This window comes from Alosa pseudoharengus, unplaced genomic scaffold, assembly GCF_046254945.1.
Source record: "Alosa pseudoharengus isolate Yale_2024_CS ecotype anadromous, Long Island Sound unplaced genomic scaffold, YU_APseudo_1.1 YU_APseudo_1.1_scf_12, whole genome shotgun sequence".
In the NCBI taxonomy this organism is placed as follows: Eukaryota; Metazoa; Chordata; class Actinopteri; order Clupeiformes; family Clupeidae; genus Alosa; species Alosa pseudoharengus.
The window spans coordinates 37,805,962-37,833,224 of NW_027468587.1; the positions used below are offsets into that span (position 1 = coordinate 37,805,962).

Below are 27,263 nucleotides of genomic sequence, written 5' to 3' on the forward strand. Positions count from 1 at the left end.
CTTCTTGTTTTAGTGTTTAGTTAATAAGAAAGCATTGTCTCTACCTCAATATGAACTGCAAAGGATAGCCTAGGCTAAAGGCTCATTGGTTTTTTTTGTCAGTTCGGGTAGTTAATCAGTGCATATTTTTGAGGGTCGAGTGGGTGCAGATCGACTCTCCTGACGGGTCGGGTGGGTGCGGATGTTAAAAAACCTTAACCGGCGCAACACTACTGTTGAGCATATTGTAATGCAGCGTTGAATGGATGAATAGCTTACATAAGGGTACCCCGCACTTTTCAAACCACACTCAAGCTTATGGTTATTGTCCCCACCACTTCTAAAAACAAACTGACGCCCTTGGTTTCACTTTTGAGTTTTCGGAAAATGGCGGGGAAATGTGAAGGATGGAAATGGGTTTTTTTTGTCACAAATTCCATACGGTTCTGGAGATATGAGCAAAAATGTAAATTTGCTTATTATAGTGCCCTCTATGAAAAGAACTGGGTAATTTCTGTTTTGTGAGATCATGCATTGATTTGGGACCTAAAAAAAATGTACTGTCTGTTCCTAATATGGTTATGGCTGCAGACACTAATGTAGCGCTCTCTATGGACAGAATTTCATGAAATTCAGTGTGCAAAAGAATGTTGTGTTGATTATGTGTACGAAGATACAATATAGGTAATAGAATCATTATAGGCCATGTCCTAAAAGTTGATTAATTGACTCTCAAATGGAGTGACGAACCAAAAATCGGAAAAAGCTAATAGGCTTTGTCTGTAGATGACATGTACCGAATTTCGTGGGAATTGGAAGAAGGGTCTAGGAGGAGATAGAATAGTTTCACTTTTGAGATTTTTGAAAATGGTGGGAAATTTGTCCAATGGACTAGTTGCACGAAAGGCTCTTGGTGAGCACCTTTGTTTCCTGTGGAGCCAGGTGTGTTTGAACCTGCTGCTATTCTCAATTGTAATTAGTGTCTACACGGACCCGGTTGGGTGTGGCACAAAGTGAATCAGCACGTTACGATAAAGAAGGATGTGACGGTAATTACATTCAGATTAGTGGCAGGTTCAAACATACCTGGCTTCACAGGAAACAAACTAGCTCACCGAGAGCCTTTCGTGCAACTAGTCCATTGTCCATTCTAAACCGTTCCTGAAATACGAGCAAAAACTTAAATTTGCTTATTATAGCGTCCCTATGGACGGAATTCGGTCATTTCTTCTTTGTGAGATCATGCACTGATTTGAGACTTAAGGTGAACATTTGGTGTCTGTACCTGTTACGGTTATGGCTGCAGATACGGTTTTGCTGCAGAAACATAATTTCATGAATGGGTTAAAAATCTGAACAAAGCAGAACCTGTAGCTTTTCTACTTGGACCCCTAAAAACACAAGGGGTGTCTATGCAGCTTTGCTTGGCTCCTGGTAAAGGTGATGAATAATAAGTAAAGGTATAAGTAAAGGGGGAGGGGTTCCATGTTTTATGGTCATGAGATGGTTTACATGGTGACAATTGTTGACAACTATACACTTACAACTGATAAAACAGATATAATATCACTAAATCAGTGATTTATTACATTGGTAGAAAGTTAAAGGTGCTCTAAACGATGCGTTTATTAGGCTAACACATTTTATGTCACTTAATGCAAACATCACCTAACCAATCGCTAGCTGTCTGTGTCCTGAATACACTGTAAAAAAACACGATCTCTGTGGACGGCCTAGGCTCCAAAAACGGCAACAAAAACAACCTGGGCAAACCTAGCCCATAAAAACATAACAAACTGTTCCAGCAAATCACAGACGAGATGCGCGTTTAGGAGAGTTTCAATTGCACGGGAGCAGCACGGGAGGGAGGGGGAGGAAGTAGCGAGCTAGCTCTCTGTTTTGTTTGAAAGTCAACAGAAGTGACGTTGCCCAGCATCACTTAGAGCATCTTTAATGTAATAACTTTTTTAACTTCCCACCAACATAATAACTTCCTGCAAACGTTGGTGGGAAATTTGGTTATTACGTTGGCAGTAGGCAAAAGTATTAAGTTGGTGGGAAATTATTACGTTTAAAATGTGCAGATTTTTATTACGTTGGTGTGTGTTACAGGGCCGTCATGCAGTTATGAGCGTCGGCATTGGAGTTAGCCTAATAATAATAACTAGAAAAACAACTTTGACCAAACCTATATAGCAATAATCTCCATTTCATGGGGAGAGAGCTAACATGTAAACAAACAGATGACAGACACTGTTAAAAAGATGAGGGACGGGGGGGGGGGGGGGGTGTAGTAGAGAAATATATTGACTCTCGCCACCCTTCTAGAGTCTCCTTTCTCACCCTTCTAGAGTTCTCCTTTCTCAGACACAATAAGATTCAGGGATAGTCTCTATCCTAATGCCATAGGACTGTTCACCACACGCATGCATTTCATATTGATATTTCTCTATTATATAGTTTTTTGTGCTAAATGTGTCTTTTATTGTAATGTTGCACTTCTAATGCAACACTGTCTTGTCTAGAGAAGCATTTCAATTTCATTGTACTTGGTACACCAACACTGTATTTTTTTACATATGAATTGAATATGAGATAAAGAATGAAGTCTATATTTCAGTGGTTCTTAGTGTAATTGGCCTGTATCTCCTTGAAACCTGCGACTTCTGAATCATTTTGCCAGATCGGGACACAGTTTGGTGCTATTCAAAATACAATACATTCACACAGTGCTACTCACAATATAATACAGTGTTATTCACAACATTGTTACTAATGGTACAAAGACTTTCATACATTTGTGCGAAATTGTCATTTGATTTATTATGCATCACAATTTGTATAGTCTTCTGTACCTATAGAGTATGGCAACACTTTCTGAACACTTCCTTTATTTCTCATGCACATAAGGTCTGTCAACTTGATCTACAAGCAAAATTAGGTTGCAACATAAAATGGGCACAAACATATGAACTCATGACTTGCCAATGATTGAACTAGACATTTTAGGACAAAATGTTATCATAATCTGTCATGTTTTCTGAAAAAAGAGTTAACCTCTAGCCTTGTGGAAATTAAAAGTTAACTATTGATTCTCCGGTGTGCTTTGCAGTCTTCGGAAGAGGCACAGAGAGCAACGAATAGCTGGAACAGTGCAGAAGATTCAAGAAATGAAACAGAGGATGATAGAGGCTGAGAAAAAGCAGAATCAGTGGCTCTATTGGAGGACCATCCTCCTTGGCATGGGTGCTGGTGCAGCCATCACTGCTGGACTCTTCACATTATGGACTCTCCTCTTACGCTGACAACCTACAATGATAATAATTATAAGTATGAGACTACCACGTCACCATTACCATCATGGATGACAAGTTCAAGTTACTTTATTTGTACCCAGAGGTAGATTTTGTTTGCAGTAGAGTCCTCATACACACATAAACAAAGAAGCACATATCACACATCATCAACTTAAGAAAGAAATAAAAAGGCAAATTAAAAAGTTCTTATTAGAATTAAAAAGTTCTTACAGGTCCACACTATTCTTTGATATTCAAAGTCAAAGTCTGCTTTATTGTCAATTTCTTCACATGTCAAGACATACAAAGAGATCGAAATTACGTTTCCCACTATCCCACGGTGGAGACAAGACATATTTTACCAATTAGGTCCACAGACAAACATAACATTCAAGTACAATATAAAAAGTAAATAAGAAGGCACAAACAATGAAGAAATAAGAGCAGCAAAATTTGGGTTCAAATTGTGCAATTGTGCATACAGTAGACAGTCAATATAATATTGCAAAAGTCAGGCCAATAAATGGCTGAGGTAGTTCTGTTTGACCTAAGTATGCAAGTGGCATAGTGGTGCAAGTTATGTAAGAGCAGCAGAAGTGTGTTCAGAAGTGTTTTCAGGACAACAACAACAACAAGTTGCAAAGTGTGCTAGTGTACAAGTGGAGTAGTGCAAGGCAGCCATTGATGTGAACTAAAATATGAATAATAAAAAGAAAATAAAACAAAACGGTAAACGGTCCTTTCCGGATCCCACCCCGACTCTCTCTCCCACTCACTTCCTGAATTTCCCCTTGGGGATCAATAAAGTATCTATCTATCTATCTATCTATCTATCTATCTATCTTCCTGTCATTCTCCACTATCCTGTCGCATTAAAGACATAAAAGCCCCCCAAAAATTGTTTAGGTTGTAAAAACATAGATAAAGGTTCATATATATATAATATATATATTTTTTTGTTCTACACCTAGGCATTGTAAACCTACGCCCAAAGGGAAGAAGCTGAAACTCTGTGTGCAATGGATGAGAACTATCGTTTAAAATTTAACTAGTAATGCGCTGTAAACTGTTTTGTGTACAATGTCTCCACGTTGAGCGGTGGCTCAATTAGCGCCTGAACTTCTCTCAACTAATAAATGCAATGAGTTTTCATCTTTTTTCAAAGGTAAAATTGACTAAATCAGACTCAACATACTGTATCTGCTCAATTACTAATTCAACATCCGGAACTTCCAGCTACAAATAGAGGGAAACTTAACTTGAGTTCTGATAGACCACGACAGACTTGAAAAAACGGTACAGAATCTCAGCTCTTCCACATGTGGCTTATACATTTTGCCAACCAATTTCTTTAAAACTGTTTTTCACCTTATAGCAGCAGATGTCCTTCACATGGTAAATTTATCACTGCTTTCTGGCATTTTTCCTAAGTCACTGAAAACAGCTGTTGTAAAGCCACTTCTCAAGAAGAATAACCTGGATGCCTCCATGCTAAACAATTACAGGCCCATATCCAATCTACCTTTTATTGGCAAAATTATTGAAAAAGTAGTCTTTAATCAACTAACCACCTTCCTTACATCAAATGGGTATTTTGATTACTTTCAGTCGGGTTTTCGGGCAAATCACAGCACTGAAACAGCTCTCAATGACATACGCCTCAATACAAATTCAGGTAAAACATTGGTCCTAGTACTGGACCTTAGTGCAGCATTTGACACTGTTGATCACAATATTTTATTACACAGACTACAACACTGGGTTGGATTTACAGGCATAGTTATCAACTGGTTGAAATCATATCTACAAGAAAGGAGTTTCTTTGTTGCCATTGGAAACTGTATGTCAACACCCAACGCCCGTGACCTGTGGTGTTCCCCACGGGTCGATCTTGGGGCCACTATTATTCAACCTCTATATGCTCCCACTTGGACAAATCATCCAAAATAATTTGATTTCATATCATAGCTATGCAGATGACACACAAATTTACTTAGCTCTGTCACCAAACGACTATGGTCCCCTTGAATCTCTGTGTCAGTGTGTAGAACAAGAACAAACCTGGATGTCTCAAATTTTTCTTCAGCTGAACAAAGAAAAAACTGAAGTAATTATATTTGGTAAAAAGGAAGAAAGACTTAGGGTTGCCACTGTCCTTGACACAAAAGGGTTGAAAGCAAAGGATACTGTTAAACATCTTGGTGTATTAAGTTAATTGACAGAGATCTAAATTTCAACAGCCACATGAAAGCGATAACTAAATCAGCTTTTTACCACCTCAAAAATATTGCCAAACTTAGAGAGCTGATGTCAAAACATGTCTTAGAAAAACTCATTCATGTATTTATCTCCAGCAGGATTGATTACTGCAATTGACTTTTCACAGGCCTTCCTAAAAAGACTATCAAACAGCTTCAGGTGATACAAACTGCAGCAGCTAGGGTTCTCACCAAAATGAAAAGAACTGACCACATTACTCCAATTCTTAACCTGTTGAGGAGTGAATTCTTTAAGACAATGCCGTTCCCCAGAGAGTGAATTATTTTCCTGGCTCCTTCTAGAATTTTACGCGAACGTTCTATAGTTTCAGTGTTCTTAAAATTGTTTAATGGCAGAAAAGTCCCTGAGGGTAATTGTTGCGTCATGTTATAGAACCTTTTTCGAAAATGTTCTAATCACATATTTGTGATCGTACTCCCAGGGGCCCAGCTGCATCTGATCACATATTTGTGACCGTACTCCTCAACAGGTTAAGTCCCTTCACTGGCATCCAGTAAGTCACAAGAATTGACTTTAAAGCACTACTGCTTGTTTATAAATCACTAAATGGAGCACGACCTAAATACCTTTCAGACATGCTTCAGCAGTACACACCCTCCAGACCTCTCAGGTCTCAGGACTGCTGTTTGAACTAAACATGGTGAAGCAGCTTTTTTAGATGCTTTCTGCTAACTGCACTGAGTTACAAATTCTGAATCTGCCTTGAAAATTATTCTACATTGAGTCTTTTTAAATTATTTTACCTTGTGCGTTTTTAATTCATTTATTTGTGTGGCTAGGTTACGGGGACGCTGGCGAGACACGCCGCTCCGTCTGGCATCATGTTTTTGTTTGTATTTATGTAATGTTTGTAATTTTATGTAATGTTCTGTTAATTTTTTTATTTATTTTTCAAGTTAAATGTAATCACTCTTTATTTATGTTATTTTCGATCGTTTTTGTATTATTCTTAGTCCTTTTTTCTGATTAACAAACTCGGCTGACACCATCAACGTCAAGTTAACGTTAACGTTAACCAGCTTCCATTGGGCTGATGAGCGCCTTGGCTAGCCTGCCTTATGTCTCTGAAGTCCCTCATCCATCCGTGACGCTGCACATCCAATGTCTGGACGGAGGGATTGCTCAGCAAGGGTGCCTCAATCTGCAAGAGATCTGCAGCTGCCACGACCATCGAGCTGCGACTGACATGCGAGCTGCTATGCTAGCATCTACCGGTGCCTGGAGTCTGGATTGAGTGCTAAGAAACTCTGATGACCGCGTCAACCATGAAACAACAAACGGTCACTGTCTAGGACCACCGAGCTGATAATCAGCAGGGTCGCCCATCAGAAATTCGGACTGTCTTGTCCTTCCAGTGCTCTCCAGACTGCCAGTGGATTCTCCGGGTTGTTCAGTTATTAAGAACTTTTGGTGTTGCATCGTGAAGACACAGCTGTGCGCAATTGTCACGCGGGTCATCTTTGCCCCTTGGACATTTTCAGCCGTTTGGAAATTGGACTAATTTTATTTTTAATTTGTATTTATTTTATTTATTAATTTGTTTCTTGTATGTCTTGTATGTCTTGGTGTCACGGGTACGCTGGCGACTACGCCGCTCCGTCCGGCATCTTTTGTGTTTGTTATTTCTTAAATGTATGTCTTGGTGTCATGGGTACACTGGCGACTACGCCGCTCCGTCCGGCATCTATTGTCTTTGTTAGTCTGTGTCAATGACAATGTCTTATATGTGAAGCGCTTTGGGTTGCACTCTGTGCATGTTAAATGCGCTATACAAATAAATCTGACTTGACTTGACTTTTTTATTATTATGATCTTTACCTTTTAAACTATTCTTTTACTATTGCCCTTTTATGCTTTTATTTGTTATTACTGTTTGCTTTTGTTTATGTAAAGCACATTGATTGACCTCTGTGCATGAAATGCGCTATATAAATAAACTTGACTTGACTTGACATTAGCAACACTCCAGTGACTTTCAAGACTGACACCGGTGTGATATCCGAGGACACTTACCGTAAGCTCAAACATCAGTCTGCATTAGCCAGGGATAACACAGCCCTCGACAGCCCCGGAGGTAAACTTGATTGCATTGGACTTTTCAATACTATGGTGAAATATGTGGGCCAGTATTACAAATTCACCATCCATGTAATCAACAGCTAATGGCAGCAACCTGTTAGGCCGTAATGTGGCCGTGGGCCTGGTGAAAAGACTGAATGAAATACAAAGCGCATTTGGTGCAGATCTGGGCCTATTAAAGGTTCAGGGATGTGATGACACCAAGTCTGAGATCATCACCACTAACTAGGGTTGGGCACCGAAACACGGTTCTAATATGGCACCGGTGCCGACGCAAACGGTAGTAACTGCATCGAATAACAACGTGGATTTCGGTGCCTCATTTCGGTGCTTAAATAGCGGTTTTATTTATTTATTTTTATACGAGGCATCACTGCATGTCATGTGCCATCTCTAACGTCTTGCTCTGATAGCAACACATACAGATACAGTTAGCTAACATAAACACTGGATGTATAAACCAGAGGGGTGCACCACATAGGGAGTGGACAGTGTTTGACAACTTGTGTGAGCCCAAGTACTTTAAAGCGATATCGCGAGCTCCTGTCAAAATTTAGCAGTGGGCCTAACTACACACAAGAAAAAGACTATGAAACAACATCAACAGTATACCTTACACACAATATCCTTGCTAATGTGGTAACTGGCATTTATTTGAAATGTTATCAGCAAAGTTGTAAGGTGAATACTTTATTTCACGGTGTGTTCTAAACATAATGGCATGATATTCTTGCATGTGCTTGAGGCCCATATAGCATCACAATGAATATGAAGATCATGTTAGAAGTTAGCTGGCAAAAACGTAAATATGTAGGTCAGTGGTCTCCAACACGGTGCCCGCGGGCACCAGGTAGTCCGCGGAAAGGCTACGAGGCGCCCCCATCTTTTTAATTGCACAAAAAGATTGTTGTTTTTTTTGTGAAAAAATTAAGATTAGATTCCCCATGCAAACTTTGAAATGAACAAACTGATAAAAAATGTTGGTAGTGTTGCATATTGATATTAAAGTATTGAAGAATCAGATGAAAATACAGTTGCTTAATATATAAAGACTTATAGGCCTATACAATATTGATAATTTAAAAGTAAAAATCACATAGGCCTATTATTTAGGACTGCCCTCGCAAAAAAGGGGTGAGGGCCTGTTTGTTTGAAATGAGTAGCCCTCCATATGATTTCGGGTCTTCGGGTAGCCCTCATTCCCAAAAAAGGTTGGAGACCCCTGATGTAGGTTACATACCTGATGTCACTGAGTTGTCAAAGAGGCTACGAAACCATCTCCGTACATTATCGCTAATTAAACTCAGCTGACTGATGTTGGCGCAAAGCCATAGTTGCGGTTAAATTGTCTAGGCTTGCGCTGGGAATCTAAACACTTCAACATCGACATGTAGCCTAACATGTTCAAAACTATTGCGTGTTATGGGTTAAGAAGACATGACATTTAGACATGAAGATTAGCTTGCTTGCAAATGCCGTTGTCCATGACCTGGCAGTTTTATGGCAAGCGGTTTTTAACATACCTTATGGCAAACAGCCTACACTGGGTAAACTTGAAAGCAGAGCTTAACATTGTGTGTGCATGCATGGCAAGCTGTTTTAACATTTAAATGTATTATTCGTAGGAGCAATGAGATATTGATAGTAAATTGAATATATAACAGTTCAATTTCATGTTCAAATTTGTTTTATCAGTAAAAAAATAAATAAAAATCATGCTTTAGACCAGGGGTTCCCAAACTTTTCCACGACAAGGCCCCCCAAATACCACTAGGTTCTGGCCAAGGACCCCCTTGATGTGTTATTAAACCCATTGACAATACTACGGCAAATGTAAAAATACATTAAGCTAATCCTAATAATTATTTTAGCCACAAGCATTTCGCGATGGAGCATACAGTGTGTAAAAATTGTATTTGGGGCTTTCTGCTACTGAATATGAGAGCTATCACTCTACTATTATTCCCAGTTAATAGTATCATGGGAATAGTATTCATGGGAAATATAATGTTCAGATATGCCTCACATTATTATAATGGCATTGTATAACAACCCTCATAGTAATAGGTATATTTTACATTTTTCAAATGTATTTATTTGTTGCTTTTGTTTTTCCTTCCAACTTGCTGAGGCCCCCCTGGCACCCCCTCGCGGCCCCCACTTTGAAGACCATTTTAATTTAAAAACAAAGTACCGGTTCAGGCACCGTTTCGGTACCGGCACCGTTTTAAAAGTATCGATTTAGCACCGGTATCGGATAAAACCCAAACGATACCCAACCCTACCACTAACATAGGGGCACTACAGGGTACAGTTACTTCTGACTGCAGACATAGCAGTGCCTCCTGTCACTTACAGAAGTTTTCTGATGACTCTGCATTAGTGGGCTACATCACTAACAACGACCATGCAGCATATCAGAAGGAGGTGGATAGCTTTGACTTTCATGGGAAGTATTGATGCATTAAGCATTTGACACTGTTGATCACAATATTTTACTACACAGACTAGAACACTGGGTTGGATTTACAGGCATAGTTATCAGCTGGCTAAAATCATATCTACAAGAAAGGAGCTTCTTTGTTGCCATCGGAAACTGTACCTCAACACCAACGTCCTTGACCTGTGGTGTTCCCCAGGGGTCGATCTTGGGGCCACTATTATTCAACCTCTATATGCTCCCACTTGGACAAATCATTCAAAATAATTTGATACCATAGCTATGCAGATGACACACAAATTTACTTAGCTCTATCACCAAACGACTATGGTCCTCTTGAATCTATGTGTCAGTGTATAGAACAAATCATATATTTTTTTATATTTCCATACATTTATAATCAAAAACCAGAACTCAAAAAACACAGAAACAAACAAAACAAAACAACAAAGAAAACATTACAAACAGAACATTCTGGATTGCATTTTATCTCAATAATAATTTAAGACAAAAAAGTGCATTAAAAAAAATAATAAAAATAAATAATAATACTGATAATGATGACAGTAAATCTAATTATCTATTGTCGCCATGCAAATAAGTGCCATTTCACCCATTTCTCTGCACATTGTGGTTCTTGTACTCTAATCCTGTGGGTTAACTCCTCATTACACATATATCACCTACTATCTAAGCCAGGGGTCTCAAACTCAAATGAGCTGGGGGCCAATTCTGCCAACGTCATCTGATTGGAGGGCCGGCTATTTCTGAAAATGCAATGTTCTTTTTTTCAAATACCACACAAAACTGCAAACAGAAAGTGCAAGTGTTTTTATCTAGTTTTAGACACCTGTGCCAGCAAACTTAGCTTATAAATAAAATAATGATAAAATAAATATTAATACAAATTATAAAACAAATGAAAAGCATAAAAACAGGTATGTGTGTGTTTCACACCAAATAAAAATATTTTCCTCAAATAACTTTTTTAAACCTGGCAAACTATAGGCGTCAGGGTTAAGAAAGCAACACTATTGGATTGTTATATCAAAATTTCAAAAGGCCATGGCTTGAAAGTGGTCAGAGATAAAGTCCTACTGTAAATGTAAAAATCTTTGAGTAAAACAAAAGTTTATGAAGGGGGTAAATTTACCCATCTAATTTGCCACTGGATGGCAAGCACCTCAAATTATGCACCTTTCAATAAATACTGGATGAACATATTTGAGCAGGTTTACTTTACTTTTTTCATATTACCCACATAACAAATTAACAGGAAAACACCTAAGATGTATACCAACACCTAAGATGTATATGGTTTCCAAGCCTACAATAAAGTATTCTGGTTAAATTAGTTCCTATCGCGGGTAATCGGAGTACCCAGAAGTTCGCATCATATTGCGGGTGACTTTGTAGTTTAGAGCCCTATTTCTACTAGCCCTGCTGTCTGTACCACGTCCATTACGGACACTATCATCACAATTACCACTGCAACCTCCAAGCTATGTTGGGCAGAGGGTCGAAATAAGCATGGTGCTTAGTGGACACCATCGTATACACGCAGACGCACCTCCATTCAATAGACGATTGATCATAATCTCCAAAAGGATATTCTCCTTCAGATTTAGAATAGGTGAATAACATAGCCTATCTATCACACGTAAACGTATGTCAACATTTGTTGTAGGCCTATTTCTGCTTAATTTCTGCTTCAACTTATGCAACACTATGGCCTGCATCGCTTCCGCGTCATTACAAATGCACGTCTTTGTGTTTCTCGCGTGTAGGCTAATACAAGTATTTCCTGAAAATTTTGGGTTTGAATGAAGCTCTGGATGTCTAGCACATAGTGGAGCAGAGTACAAATGAGATTTGTCACCGTACTTGGAACTATCGTCTATTTTAATCAGTATCGTTGTTTGTCACAATTAAAAAGTCTCAAGGGACGGATTACATTATTATTTTGACATACGTCGCGGGCCGGAATTGGGCCGAACGCGGGCCGGATTTGGCCCGCGGGCCGGGTGTTTGAGACCCCTGATCTAAGCCATTCATCAGGTATCGGTGGATCTGCTTTGTACCATTTTTTAGTTATTGCTTTTTTGCAGGCTGCTATCAAAATTTTGAATAGGTATCTGTCTTCCTTTATCACAACACCTCCTGCTATATTACCAAAATACAGTACCATACAGGATCTGGGTATTTCATAACCAAAGATATTGACCATGATCAAGTGCACTTCTTCCCAAAACTGTACAATGACAGGACATAGCCAAAAGATATGAGCATGGTCAACATTTGTAGCTCCACATTTTCTCCAACATGGTTGTTGGGTTGACACAACTTTACTCCTGATTTTGGGGGTAATAAAGTATCGTATAATATTTTTCCAACAATGTTCCCGCCAAGAGCGTGACAATGTTGTGGAATGTTGTGTTCTCCATTTTTGTTTAATATATAGGGTTGTGTTCCCTCTACACAACATTAATTGTTGATATAATGTTGATACTACCTTACACTTCCTAGAAGTGTATGCTCCCAACACAGTTTTAATGACTCCATTAGTGTCTGGTTTCAAATTTGGTTTTATTTCCCTCTCATAGTAATCCCTTATTTGTAAATATCTAAAATGATCTTGGTTGCACAGAGAAAATCTTTCTTTCATCTCCTGAAAACTTATAAACTTCCCATTCTGTATCAGTTTGCTTAGTGCTGTTATCCCATTTGCCTTCCAGCATTTAAACCTTAGGTCAAGAGTATTTGGTGTGAATTGCGTATCATATGCTACCCATCTAAGTAATCTGGAGTCTGTATTATATCATACCACACCTTTAATGTGAGTTGCATGACTTTGTCCATCTGCTTAAATAGATCTTTAGCCTCCTCCCTGTCCCCAATGAGACTTTGAATTTCCCTTTTTCCCACAAATTGTTCTATATTTTTCCATTTAGCTTCATAGTAATCATCACACCAGCAAACTATAGGTCTAATTTGGGCAGCATGGTAATATTCCTTAAGGTTTGGTAATGCCATTCCCCCTTCTTCTTTCCTAAGTTGAAGTGTCTTAATCCGTGGTTTTTGACCATTCCATATAAATCTTGAGATGTCTCTATCCCATAGTCTAAACTGTTTTTCTGGAATCTCAGTGGGTAATGCTTGGAAAAGATATAACAACCGTGGTAGGATATTCATTTTTATAGTTTCTAATCTAGAGCTGAAGTCTAAGGCCATAATTTTCCACCTATCCAGATCAGTCCTTATATTTTTATCAACCTTAAGATAGTTAGCTTCATACAGTTTTTCAAATGTCTTGGTAAGAGTTACTCCAAGGTATTTCATTGTAGTTGAATTCCAATTTAGTTTGAGTTTTTTTTTAAATGTATTCCTGGTGAGAAGTTAAATGTCAATATCTGTGTTTTAGCTATATTCAACTTATATCCTGAGTAAAACCCAAAGGTCTCCAAAAGGTTAAATAGTATTGGAAGACATGTATCTGGGTCTTCAATGTAGCATATCACATCATCTGCAAAAAGTCCAATAATGTGCTCTTCACTTCTAATTCTTATGCCCTTTAGTCCTTTGGCCTGTCTGATTGCTTGTGCCAATGGCTCTATAAAGATGGCAAAGAGCGTAGGTGATAAACAGCAGCCTTGTCTGGTGGATCTCTCTAATTGTATTTTGTCTGTCAAACTTCCATTGATTTTAATCCTTGCTGTTGGATTTTGGTATAGTGTCTTGATACATTTAATGGCTTTTTCATTCAATCCGAACCTTTCAAGGGTTTGATATAGAAAAGCCCAACTGACACAATCAAAAGCCTTTTCAGCGTCAAGACTTACTAAGGCTGCACTGATGTTACTGTGATTAATATATTCAAGAATGTGTAGTGTTCTCCTTATGTTATCATGAGTTTGACGTCTTTTTATAAAGCCTGTCTGATCCTCATCTATGATATCATTCATAAAATTTTCAAATCTTTTTGAAATGATTGATGTGTAAAGTTTGTAATCAACATTGAGAATTGATATTGGTCTGTACCCAGCACAAGTTTCATTGTTATTTCCCTTAGGAATAACTGTTATTACCGCCTCTTTCCAAGATGGTGGTAAATTGCCCTCTTCAAGAATGTGGTTGAAGGTTCTCTCCAGTATTGGTATAAGTTGATCATGAAATAGTTTGTACCATTCTGTCGGTAATCCATCACTCCCGGGAGATTTGTTTGTCTTTAATCTATTCACCGCCTTCTCTATTTCTGATCTCTCGATACGTGAGGTCAGAAAACTATTCTGCTTCTCCCCAATCTTTGGTAGATCTAACGTCTGCAAAAAAGTTTTTATTTGTTCTGTGTTAGCAGATGGTGGCTGGCTATAGAGATTTTTATAATAATTCCTAAAATTAGATTCAATTTCTTTAGGCTCATATATTGTTTCATTCGTTTTTATATCCCTAATCTTATATATTGTTCTATCAGCCTGTTGTTTTCTTAACCTCTTTGCTAGTAATCTGGTAGCCCTTGGTCCAATTTCGTAGTAAGATTGTTTTAAAAATCTTGTCTTCTTTTCTATTTCTGCATTTAATAATCTATCTATATTATTTTTAGTTTCTCTAATTTGCGGTAGCAGTGATGGGTCACCTGTGTTTTTATGTAGTTGCTCAATATCTAACAATCTCTGTTTTTCTTTCTTAAATGCCTCCTCTTTAGCTTTCTTGAGTGAGGCGGTTTTTGCAATTAAATTTCCTCTCAAGACTGCTTTAAGAGCATCCCACAAAATAGTTGGATTAACCTCTCCATTGTCATTTTCAGTTAAATATGTTGTTATGTCTTTTTTAATCTCTTCAACTAGTATTTTGTTGTTTAAGATTCCAACATTTAGTCTCCATAATTTTCTTTTCTCTTGTGATTTCAGTTGGATCTTTAGACAGACTGAACAATGATCTGATATATCAGCTGCCTCAATTTCACACTCTTTTACATGATACAGGTCTTTTTTGTTCAAGAAAAAATAATCAATTCTAGAGTAGCTATTATGAGGTGCTGAGTAGTGAGTGTAGTCTCTCTTAGAGGGATGGAATTCTCTCCAAAGGTCAACTATTCCAAATTCTTTAAAGGAAGTTTTAATCATTTTTGCAACCGGTCTAATTTTCTTCCTTTTATAAGTGGTGTCTAATTTATCATTCATCACAATATTGAAGTCACCTCCACAGATCAATATGCCATCAGTCCCACTCCCCATTATTAAGTTGTTAAGCAAATGCTGAAAGAAGTGTTTTCCACTATCAGGTGGTGCATAAACATTAACCAGTGTAACAATTTCATTCTCCAATCTTCCCTCCACAACAATAAATCTTCCTTCTTTATCACTAGTTGTCTTGGTGCACTCAAACTTTACAGAATTTGAAATTAGTATGGCCACACCTCTTTTACCGCCATTTCGGAATGTACTGTGAAATGTATTTTTATATCCAAACCTCTTCAGTTTCTCACTTTCCTGCCAATTCAAATGAGTTTCTTGTAGATAAATCACATGAGCTTTGTCTTTTTTAAATTTGGTCATCACCTTTTGACATTTGATAGGGTTATTTAAGCCATTCACATTCAACGACAATATCTTAATATTATTTTTATTATTGGTAGACTAATACATTAATGGAAGATCTACTCATTCAAGTTATCACAATGAGCACTGAAAATACATTTTTACAAGGCAATAATCTCTTGAGAAGAGAGGTAATGATTTCCTCTTTACCATGTAGGCCTACACTATCCATTTAGGCTACTTACGTCAATCTAAGTCCCTTCTAAACTCTGTCAGTTTCTCTCTCGCCCGCTGCGCTGTCATATCTGAAGTAGGCTTGACAGTTTGCCATAGAACTCGCTCATTCAACCACTCCTCCACGTCCCTGGTGTCATCTCTGTTGTCTTTATTCACGGTCACTTGGTATCCACGTTGTCTCATGTCTTGGGCCGCCTCCTCCGCACTCTCGTAGGTCTGCGTTCCTGAGTCCCAGTGGACGCGCATCTTTGTGTAGGGGGTCTGGAAACGGATCCCTTTCTCCTTCAGTGCCGTTTTGATAGGACCATACCTTTTACGTTTTTCCACAATATCGGCCGTGTAGTCATTGTCGAAATACACTCGTTTGCCGTCGACCTTTCTTCTGCCATGCTTTCTTGAGAACCAAGTCTTTCATTTGGAATTGAAGGAAATTGACTATAATGGATCTAGCGGTTGCATTTGTTGCAGGCTTCGGTCCTAGCGATCTGTGTGCCCACTGGATTTGTAAATCCAGCTCAGCTGGCAGGTCGAGTTGTTTTTTAAGCAATTCACTTACAAAGTCCATAACACTTTTTCCTTCCTTGTCTTCAGGGATTCCATATAATCGCAAGTTATTTCTCCTGGAGCGACTCTCCAAATCAACTAGTTTACTCTGCATCTCCCTGTTTAGCTTCACTGTGGTTATCAACGTATCCGTATTCCAGATCGGCTATCCGTGTCTGCGCCTCAGCAATATTAGCATTCTGATTCTGTATTTCCCGCAAGACATCGGTTTTGAATTCAGATAGGTCTTCTTTCATAGTCGTTTTCACCTCGGCTTTAAAGTCGCTTAAATCTTTCTTTATATCCTGTTTTAGGTCTTTAATCTCTTTTGTTAGTTCTGACAAACTTTCGACCAGGGAACTTTGGTCTGTGTTAGCAGTAGCGCTACCTTTGCTGGAGGCTAGTCCTTCGTCATTGTCTTGTTTGTCTTTCTCGGCCATCTTCTGCTTTTTACTCACTTTTTTGTCACTCTTCTGACTCAAATGCATCGCCCCTCTTTTCGTACTAAAGATAAACTGAATTAAATGAAATGTATGGTATTATTAGAGGACATTTCTGAATGCCGACGTGAGGAGCTCTTAACTATGCGTCCATCTCTTGCTGGCAGCACCGGAAGTCGACACAAAAGGGGTGAAGGCAAAGGATACTGTTAAAAATCTTGGTGTATTAATTGACAGTGATCTAAATTTCAACAGCCACATGAAAGCGATAACTAAATCAGCTTTTTACCACCTCAAAAATATTGCCAAACTCAGAGGGCTGATGTCAAAACATGACTTAGAAAAACTCATTCATGCATTTATCTCCAGCAGGGTTGATTACTGCAATGGACTGTTCACAGGCCTTCCTAAAAAGACTGACCACATTACTCAAATTCTTAAGTCCTTGCACTGGCTTCCAGTAAGTCACAGAATTGACTTTAAAGCACTATTGCTTGTTTATAAATCAGTAAATGGAGCAGGACCTAAATACTTGTCAGACATGCTTCAGCAGTACACACCTTCTCGTCCTCTCAGGTCCCAGGTGAAAAACCTGCTAGTAAAACCTACAGTTAGAACTAAACATGGTGAAGCAGCTTTTAGCTGCTATGCGGCTCAGCTGTGGAACCAACTATCGGATGACTTTAAAAAGGCCCCAACTGTAGCCAGTTTTAAATCTAGACTTACAGTAAGACCAAACTGTTCTCAGATGCTTTTTGCTAACTGTGCCGAGTTACAAATTCTGAATCTGCCTTGATAATTATTATGACCGCCGCTTCGCTGCGCGGCGGTCATAATAATTATCAAGGCAGATTCAGAATTTGTTGGTAATTGGTTTAGTCAGATTTTTTTTTTCTTTTTTGTTTTTTCTTTTTCGCATGTCCAAATTTCCGTCAAGGATTCCCGGGACACTGTAAGACCGGGGTACACGAAACTTGGTGGGCATGTAACCCCACATGGATAGCATGGAACCTCCTGTTTTCGTTTTGATCTGTAGCCCCCCCGCTGGACTGGACCCCCCGAAAGGAGGGTAGGGCAGACAAACTTTTCTGTGAATATCTCGAGAACCGTAGGGTTTAGGAGGACCATTTTTTTTTGTATGTTGATCTCAAAGGGCCATGTCAACCCATTCCATAACCACTCATTTAACGTATAGCGCCACCTAGTTAAACACAAAAAAGTAAAAATGAGGTGTTGTAATCGCAGGTATCTGTGACTTAACATGCATGAAATTGGAAGTGTAGGATCATTATGACACCCTCTGAATGCACGCCAAGTTTCGTGGAATTCCGTTCATGGGGGGCCACACCATAAATTAATTTATGTTACTATACACCAACTGGCCTGTAGGTGGCCGGAGACAGTTTTCTGTGGATATCTCGAGAACCGTAGGGCCTAGGAGGTCCACCTTTTTTTTGTATGTTGGTCTTTAGCGGGGCATGTCAACCTATCCCATTACCACTTTTCATGTATAGCGCCACCTAGTTAAAAATTAAAAAGCAAAACATTACGTGTTTTCATCACAATATATCTAGCTGACATGGTCAAAACTGCACGAAATTGAAAGTGTAGGATCCGAATGCATGCCAAGTTTCGTGGACTTTCATGGAGGGCCTTACAATAAAATTATTTATGTGTACATTTAGTGACTGTACACCAACAAGGATTCCCGGGACACTGAAAGACCGGGGTACACGAAACTTGGTGGGCATGTAACCCCACATGGATGGCATGGAACTTCCTGTTTTCGTTTTGATCTGTAGCCCCCCCGCTGGACTGGACCCCCCAAAAGGAGGGTAGGGCAGACACAGTTTTCTGTGAATATCTTGAGAACCGTAGGGCCTAGGATGACCAATCTTTTGCGTATGTTTGCCTCCAGGGGTCATGTAAACCCATTCCATATGCACACATGTGCATAAACAGATACACACGCACACACATACATTCACAGTAATCCTACGTATGACACATACTCGGACAGTAGACATATATACGCATGCATGCACATGCACACACACAGGCACATAAACAGGCAAACACACACATGCACGCACACATACCCACCCACACACACATAAACATGTACACGCACACATGCACACAATTCAAGAATTTCTCAGAATTATGAACAGGCAAGATGGGGGTGGGGTTGTATAAAATGTATATTACATGTGAAATCTATGAACTAATCATGTTTTGTTACTTGTCTAGCAGATACCAGTGAGAATTGAGTGTGCATAATGCAATTCAGTGAGACAGTTAGAATCATATATGCCTTTCAGCGTGACTTATTTTTGTGGAAAACATGTGCTGGACTGGGCGGCGGTCATATTTTGTACCGCTCTGCGGTACATCTAGTTCTACTTTGTCTTTTATTACTTTTTTTACTACTTTTGCCTTTGTTTTTGCTTACTAATTATTCTTTATTTTTAAATGATTTTACCTTGTGTTTTATGTTTTTATTATGATCTTTACCTTTTAACTATTCTTTGACTATATTGCCCTTCTATGCTTTTATTTGTTATTATTGTTTGGTTTTGTTTATGTAAAGCACATTGAATGACCTCTGTGTATGAAATGTGCTATATAAATAAACTTGACTTGACTTGAGATACATATATTTCAAACATTATAGCACATTACAATACATCCTACCGTATAAGGCCTAAAGGAAACTAATTTATAATAGAGCAAAGTAGCCTAGGCCTACACAAGACTAAACCAAACATGGCTGATATATATAGGCCATCATGATCATTTTGCCAACAGTGATGCAGAACCATGGATTTGTTCCGTTTAACATGTCAAATGACATCGCTCCCTTTCCTCCCAAAGTAACATTGTAGGTCCTACACCTCTCCTAAAATAAATGGTAGGCTCTTATATGCTATTGCGCCAGGATTGTGTAGGCTACATCACTAGTTTTACAAGTGCACACACTAAACGGAGAGCAAGGGTTAAAATGCAGACTGCACCTTTAAATAGGCAACTTTTTTATCTATCAGCACAATGCTACAGTAGGCTATTTCCACTAAATATTCAGCTCAAAATTATGTGCAAGACTAATGTTTACCAAGCATGCCAAAGCTTTGATCTCTTAGCACTGTCACCATAACGTTATGTTTTCTCATGGTGAGATGGCCTTCCCGAAATATGTTTTGGATGCCTGTTATACATAGCAACGGTCTGTGTTATACATAAATATAGCCTACCTCTGACTGAAGGGGAAAGGCCTCCATGACATAGTGACAATGAGAGGGAAGACGTCACAAATACTACAATCTTATTTTAGGAAACAAGAAAAGAATGAGGAATCCCAGAAACAAGCGATCATTCAAAGAGCTGCACGATTGATCAAAAGTGATATCAAGTCCAATGTCCTGTCCGTTACGGATCAGTATCTGAGCACAAAGTCACTTGAGCTTGACTCTGCCCTTTCATTTGTTCCTGAGACTCTCCGCACACTTTTGAATGGTCTTTTTGTGGGTAAGGAGACAAGGAATTGGACAGGCAACGACCACGTGCTGTGGTAGCTCCATTACAACTTGGCCTTGCAGTGCAGGCACATCATATGTATCGGTCACAATTCCTGGTGGATACCCTACTTCATGGAATGGGATTTGCTTCATCATACAAGGACGTTTTGCATTTTGAAAAGAACGCAGCAGATTCAGTTGGCCCTGTATGTTAGCGGATGACATAGATGTGCTGCACATGGCACTTCTTTTTGCTGGGGACAATTTTGACCATAACATCCTTACTATTGATGGTAAGGGGACCTTCCATGGAATGGGAATCATTGCAGCAATCACTCCAGGGCGAAAAAAGGACCGTATCATTCCAAGGAGACACATTACCAACCTAGATTTTGCAGTGCAAAGTAAAATCCCAGTCATCGAATATCGCTTTGCGAAACGTGTGCTAAACCATTATGTTCAACGACCTCCCAGCACTGATAGACTGTGACAGAACAGATGATGTCCTGTGGGAGCTCTCACTGAACTTCAAACAAGAAACCCCAGTGTGGCAGGGGAATGATGCATATCATTCATCAAGGACTAGAACATCTAGGCCAATCATCAATTGTGTTCCTGCCAATGATTGACCTGTACTCTGGAGACAAAACGTATTTTGTCCACATTGGATTTTGTTTGTGACCTGGCTATCAAACACAATGCTCCACCCATTATTACATTTGATCAGCCACTGTACTGGAAAGGAGCAAAGATCATCGTGGATGCACCACAGAGTAGTCCCCTGAAAAGCATAGTCTTAATGCTTGGAGATTTTCATAATTTGATTAACCTACTTGGTGCAATAGGCACACTGATGGAAGACATAGGACTGGAAGTTGTCTATGGATCGAATGCCGTCCAATACATGATGACTGGAAAGTCAGTGCAAAGAGCTTTTCGTGGACATTTGCTGGTGGACAGATGTCTCAATCACCTGGTTGTGTCAGAGCTGCAGGAGGATGACTCACAGTTTGAGTCATTGGTGAACCAAGCTGGAGAGATGTACTCATCCATGGTAATGAAAGAAACAACTTTGGAGAGTGCTGCAGCATCAGATATGCTGAACCAAATCAAGGAAAAGGTGGACACGAAGAGGGCAGACCTTAGCACTTAGCAAGGTCAAAAAACAAAAGGTCAAAAAACAGCCGGCTGTGTGTAAACTATCAGAAGATGCTGCAGACAGCCCAAACTCTGATCAAAGTAGAGCGTACAGGATCTTGGAAGATGCACTTGCAAGCAATGTTGGACTGTCTGCCAATACTTCCCGTCGCTGGGCACTACCATGTTTCCATGTGATCTGCCGCAGCAACCAGGCAGGCCTTAGCTCATCGAGCATACATTGATGCGATCCTTGAAAAGCAGTGGAGGCTTGACCCATGGAAGTGGAATGACTGAAGAAATGCGAGCATTGTGGACCATGTCTACACCCATCACATCTGAATACAACAACGCCATGCAGGAATCAGTCCCTCCAGGAATTTGCGATGTTGCAATCGTAACAGTTAATGCAAATTCATCAAATCCCCACAAATTCTGGGCGACCTCGCAATTTCGTCCAAACACCGCAAGTTTTTCACAAATTTGACCAATCATCCTAGTTTCCTTGTGAAATTTCACCTACTACAACAGTCCCTCGCGCAGAATATAAAGCCAGGTGCCACTCTCACTTCTGCAGACACCAGAGACTGCCCTATAACTTGTTCGTTCCTCTGCAGTTTTGATGACAATAAATAGAAGGCTAACGTTAATGATCTGCTTACTTGCATCTCTCAACCTGGGGGTTGTTTCTAGAAAGGTTAGCAACGACGTTGCTCAACCACCATGGTACGACGCAACTTGCGACGAAACAACGACATTGTTACACCTGTTTCCAGAAAGCATCGTACCTGTGTCGCAATTCACTACCTCCAACGTTCGAACACCGTAGTTCCAACAACGTTGTTGATGATGCAGCGATAAATATCATTGGTGGAAACAGTGGCAACGTGTAATACCCCACCCCCTAGAAATTTTCTGTCACGGCCTATGTTGACATTTTTCTCATTTAAACTCAGTGATTAATGCTGGCATTGTCATTGCCACAGGGGCATAGATTTGCGTGGGGACCGAAGGACGTGTCCCCACCAATGTCAAATTACGACTGAAATGTACCCACCAATATTCAGGTTGAAATGGGGAAAAAGCGCTCACATGCGCTACACAAAGAGTTAAATCATTTCTCACTTAAGTGCTGCGGATCATCTCGTACAGATCTTGTAATGTGCAGTAGCCTATAAGGGTAAATCGCGCTGATTTAAAGTTACCTATAATAACTACCAGTGAACCGCAGTCTCCTGCGCAGCATGCAGCGCTTCATCTTTACTTCACTACAAGCATGAAGTGCGTCCAAATTCACCCATTCTTCTCTGTTGAACTCCTCGAGAAGTAGGCTACTCATCACACATGTGTCACATGAAAGAGCCTTTTCTCAGCTTTTAAACGGTGCTAGCTAGCCACTGTTTGCTGTAATAAACAGTTCGCGAGAAAAATAACTTCAAGAGATTTAATAATTATTCTCTATTTATTTATTTAATAATTATTCTCCACATCCATTCGTCTCGGTGGAATATCGTAGGCCTACACACTCTTCACGCAAGACATGACAAACCATATATCAGAATAAACAATAGACCTTACCGAACACAAAGGTGTAATGCATTCCCGTGTATAGTTAGCTGTTATAGAGTAATCCGGTTTTTAAATAAATTAAATCAAGTTGGACAGTAGCACATTTTAATCATGGATAGATAGTAGTTGGACAGTAGCACATTTTAATAATTTTATATATTCGGGGGGGGGGGGGGGGGGGGGGGTAGTGAGTAGTGTCCCCACCAAAGCTCAGACCAAACCTACGCCCTTGCATTGCCATCAGCAAAAACTTAAACCTATTACAAGCATATAAAACAGTTAAATTAAGCCGACCAATATGAGCCATAATTTGTGTTAAATAACTATGTTGGAAAATATTTGTGCTGTCAAACGATTACATTTTTTAATCACGATTTATCGCTGAATTCCTATAGTTAATTACGATTAATCACATATTTTATCACATGATTAAAATTCTATTATTTTGCATTTCTGAACTTTCCAGGAGTCCATATTAACAATATAAAGCAATTATTGTGTATCTTCATTGGGATTCAAATAAAAGCAAAGCAAGTTACTTTATTAACTTTATTTCAAATCAAATTTAAAAAGATGTGCAGCATCTGAGGCAACACATATTCTTCAGAAATATAGCTGATATAAACTGAAATAAATGCTACCGTTGAAGTGCATGCACAAAATGTAGGCCTACACACATTATAAAGGGCATAACAAACAAAATACTATATTCGTAATCTTTGAGTTCAGTTGAAAATAAGGAACTTTTTGACATGAGTACACTGTCATTTTATAGGTCCACAGGCTATGGTGCACTGTCACTTGCACACACATCAGCGCCAAAGTTTTTAACAGGCAAACACTGGATGAACAATGGATTTTATGGAGTGGAGTCGACCAAATATAACTGAATCGTGAATTACACAGTGGCAAAGTGCGATGCTGGTATGCAGAGTTGTATTGAAAAAAATGGAATCTAATGTAAATGAATGTCGAAAGCAGATCCACAGCAATTTAAAACACCATTCAGCCGACCGGGAGTTCAGAAGAACTGCGTTGGTGTTTATCTCCATGCCTACAGGATGAGGACTAGGAGGAAGTAAAGTTCTTGGAATATTTGCTAAGTGTCTGGCAGTTTGAGCATAGACAGTAAAAGATATTTGAGGACAAGAAACGGTACATCAAAGCCAAAGAGTCAAAATAGTAGCAGCCAAAGAGGATTGTTGATAACAGAACAAGTGACGGTGAAAAAAATCTTTGGCGGCACACGATTAATGCGTCAGCCTAGGCTACTACGCTTAGGCCGCCTTAAGCCCAAACAAGTGTGTGCTGCATGCCTTTACGTAGCCTACTAACGGCGCATCATCATAAAGATACATTTAATCTGCATCACGCCCCATTTTAGCGGAACACAAGTTAACATTATATCATTGATTCCAATGGGAAAGACAGCTAGTAATCACACGTTGACGTTGCATCTAGTTATTAATTCACAGGACATTCAATCATTTTACTATCACAGCAGTTATGAAGAATTATGTGTACTGTAACTTACTCATGTCGAAATTATGTACATTACCAACCTAATTCGTTTGCAATACCCCAATGTTGAGGACAAATTTAGCACGTAGCTACATATATTTACCATATCCATTTAAAACGGTTAGCTTGTTAGCTAACTGTGGAACTTCAGTATAACATAGACAATTATCTCACCTAGTTGTAAGAAATAGGCTACGTTCATATTACAAGTGATAGAATGAATGTGTGACTTATGTTTAGTTGATGTTATGACATGTAAAGTTAAGCTTGCCAAACTTAATTATAGTCAGCCACGGGCAGTTTGATTGTGCCTACATTCGTGACACTCCTGTTAAACTGGAAAGAGCAAAACATAGGAACATAATGGTCACATTAATCCCATAAACAACAAATAACTCTTACACCAACCTTATTTTGTGCCTTTTATTCACGTTTGTTTCAAGATTTAGTAAGTATAAGCTCTTTTCCGCTCCCCACTTAGATGCAGCATAGGTTTCCAGTCATCTTTCTCCTAAAAGGGGGTGTGTATGTGCAGCACATACAATGTTCCACTCTATTCATGCGCATAGGTGCCAACTCTCACGCATTGGCCGTGAGACACACGCATTTGATTAGTTTCACACGCCACACCCCCGATTTCTCACGCTGAAGTGTCAACCCGGTCGGTCAGATGCCTGAAAAATTAGTTTAGCCTATCTATAGATCTACCTGTTGAGCCACGGTTATGCTTTCAGAGACGGTGAGAGGGTTCAAGTGCACCCCCTGTCTGTGGAATTTTCTAAATTTTATCTCATTTGCGATGCTACTTCAGAAGCCGTCCCAGGCGCATTCCCCCCGCATTTCCCCGGCTTCAGGTATGCTTTGAGTATTATTGAGTAGGCTATTTTTCACGCTGAAGTGTCAACCTGGTAGGTCAAATACCTGGCAGATGAGGTTCAACTAAACTAAACCTATACATATGATATCACACATCAGGTGAACGTGCGGAATCTAAGCTTTCCAATGATATTAGCGCCAAGTTGCTGTGATAAATTCGCGAGAAAATTAACATTGAACCGACGTGCAATTTAGGCTAATCATATTTGCATTTTGCACACAGTGCACACCCATTACTCTCGGTTTAATATTTCACTAACCCTTCACACAACACGTGGCAAACCCAATATCACAATAAACAGCAAACCGTACCGAATACGAGGATATAGCATGCCTCTGTGCAATAAGTGGTTCCTGAGTAATCCGGGTTTGAAATTGCAACACATTTCTACATAGCCTCATTGGGGCGAAATTATAATGTATTCTAATGTAAACTATTTGTCAGTAGGCTTACAGTACATACATTTTTGTAAATTGCTCAGCCATAGATTATCCCACTGTATGGTTCTTATATTGTCAGGTTCCAGCCAATCCCATTACAGATAAATGACTATATTTATATTGGCATGCTTCCTAGTGACATTAATGCAAAAATATGAAGAAAATCAAATAACGAGACACAAATATTGATATAAAGCCTGACATAAGCCATATGCAAACATTCACATCATGCAGATATGGTTACATCCTGAAAAAGGAATAGCATGTAGGCTATAGGCTTTGGCCATTACAATGACCAATATATTAGCTTAAATAAACTAGCTGACTAACACAGGTGACCACTTCTGCATAATTTCATGGAGTGCTGAAATATACACACATTTTTGAACATTTCTGAACTGTGAAATGTAGCATATGTTTTTGTGGTTGTGAACTTATTGCAATATCACCATAACTATTCCACCTGTGTGTGTGCATGGTTATAATTCTGAAGTGCAAAATAGCTTATAGGCTACAGCACAAATATTTCCATAAAAATAAGCAAGTCTGACCTCTGAATTTATTTTGAAAGTGCACCTGATTGATGCATTTAAAAGTTAAAATATACAAACATTTCTTAAATTCTTACAAAACACCCACCCACTTTTTAAAATTGTTAGTTTGGACCCCCTCACTTTTGCCGTGCAAAATACCAGTGCTGTTTTCAGCATCTGTTTAGTGCTTCATTGTCATTTTCTTTGGATTTACGGTTTAGTTTGATATTTAATTTACTTTTGGACTGTTTGATTATATTGTTAAATGTTGGGACTGATGGGCACTGAAATCTGGGGAGGTATTTGATGATCACTATTACGTTCCATATAGTTGAAAGAGTGTCGGGATTTCAAACAAACCATCCGCTTTCATGCGTTCATTGAACGTCTGCAGTGCTGTAATGGAAACCTTATTGCGTAGCCAAGTAGCCTATTGAGTTATTTTTAAATTATGCTTGATTTACTTTTTATTAATTTCGTAGGCTGGCTTTATTTTGTTATATGGAAGTATCCAAATAACCTGTTAAAATGTACCAGAATTCAGGAAATTGCATCTACACTGTAGTCCAAAAAACATTTTCTGGGGGAGAACCCCCATACCCCCCCCTCTGAAATGTCCCACCCACTTTAAGAATGCCTCCAACGCCCATGGTCCTAGTAGTAGTAGGCTAGATCCCTTTGATACCAATGTCCCAGGGATGGATTACTGCACAGGCCTTCCGGGCCAGACCCAGGGGCCCAAGGTGTCAGGGGGCCCTGAGGCCCAAGCCTTTGCATGGAATCTTTGCCTCAATATCAACACATCAGGATGTAGGTTATGAATCTGATTGAATTTAGTAT

At 39.2% G+C, this 27,263-nt stretch overlaps 1 long non-coding RNA gene across 1 annotated transcript in view; it reads left to right on the top strand.

The window, feature by feature from the left end:
• Positions 1-8,676, top strand: part of LOC143119592 (uncharacterized) — a 29,231-nt gene extending 20,555 nt beyond the window's left edge. The window contains exon 3 of the long non-coding RNA XR_012986304.1: positions 3,092-8,676. This is a non-coding gene — a long non-coding RNA (uncharacterized LOC143119592). The remainder of the gene's footprint in view (positions 1-3,091) is intronic.
• Positions 8,677-27,263: the final 18,587 nt, after the last annotated feature.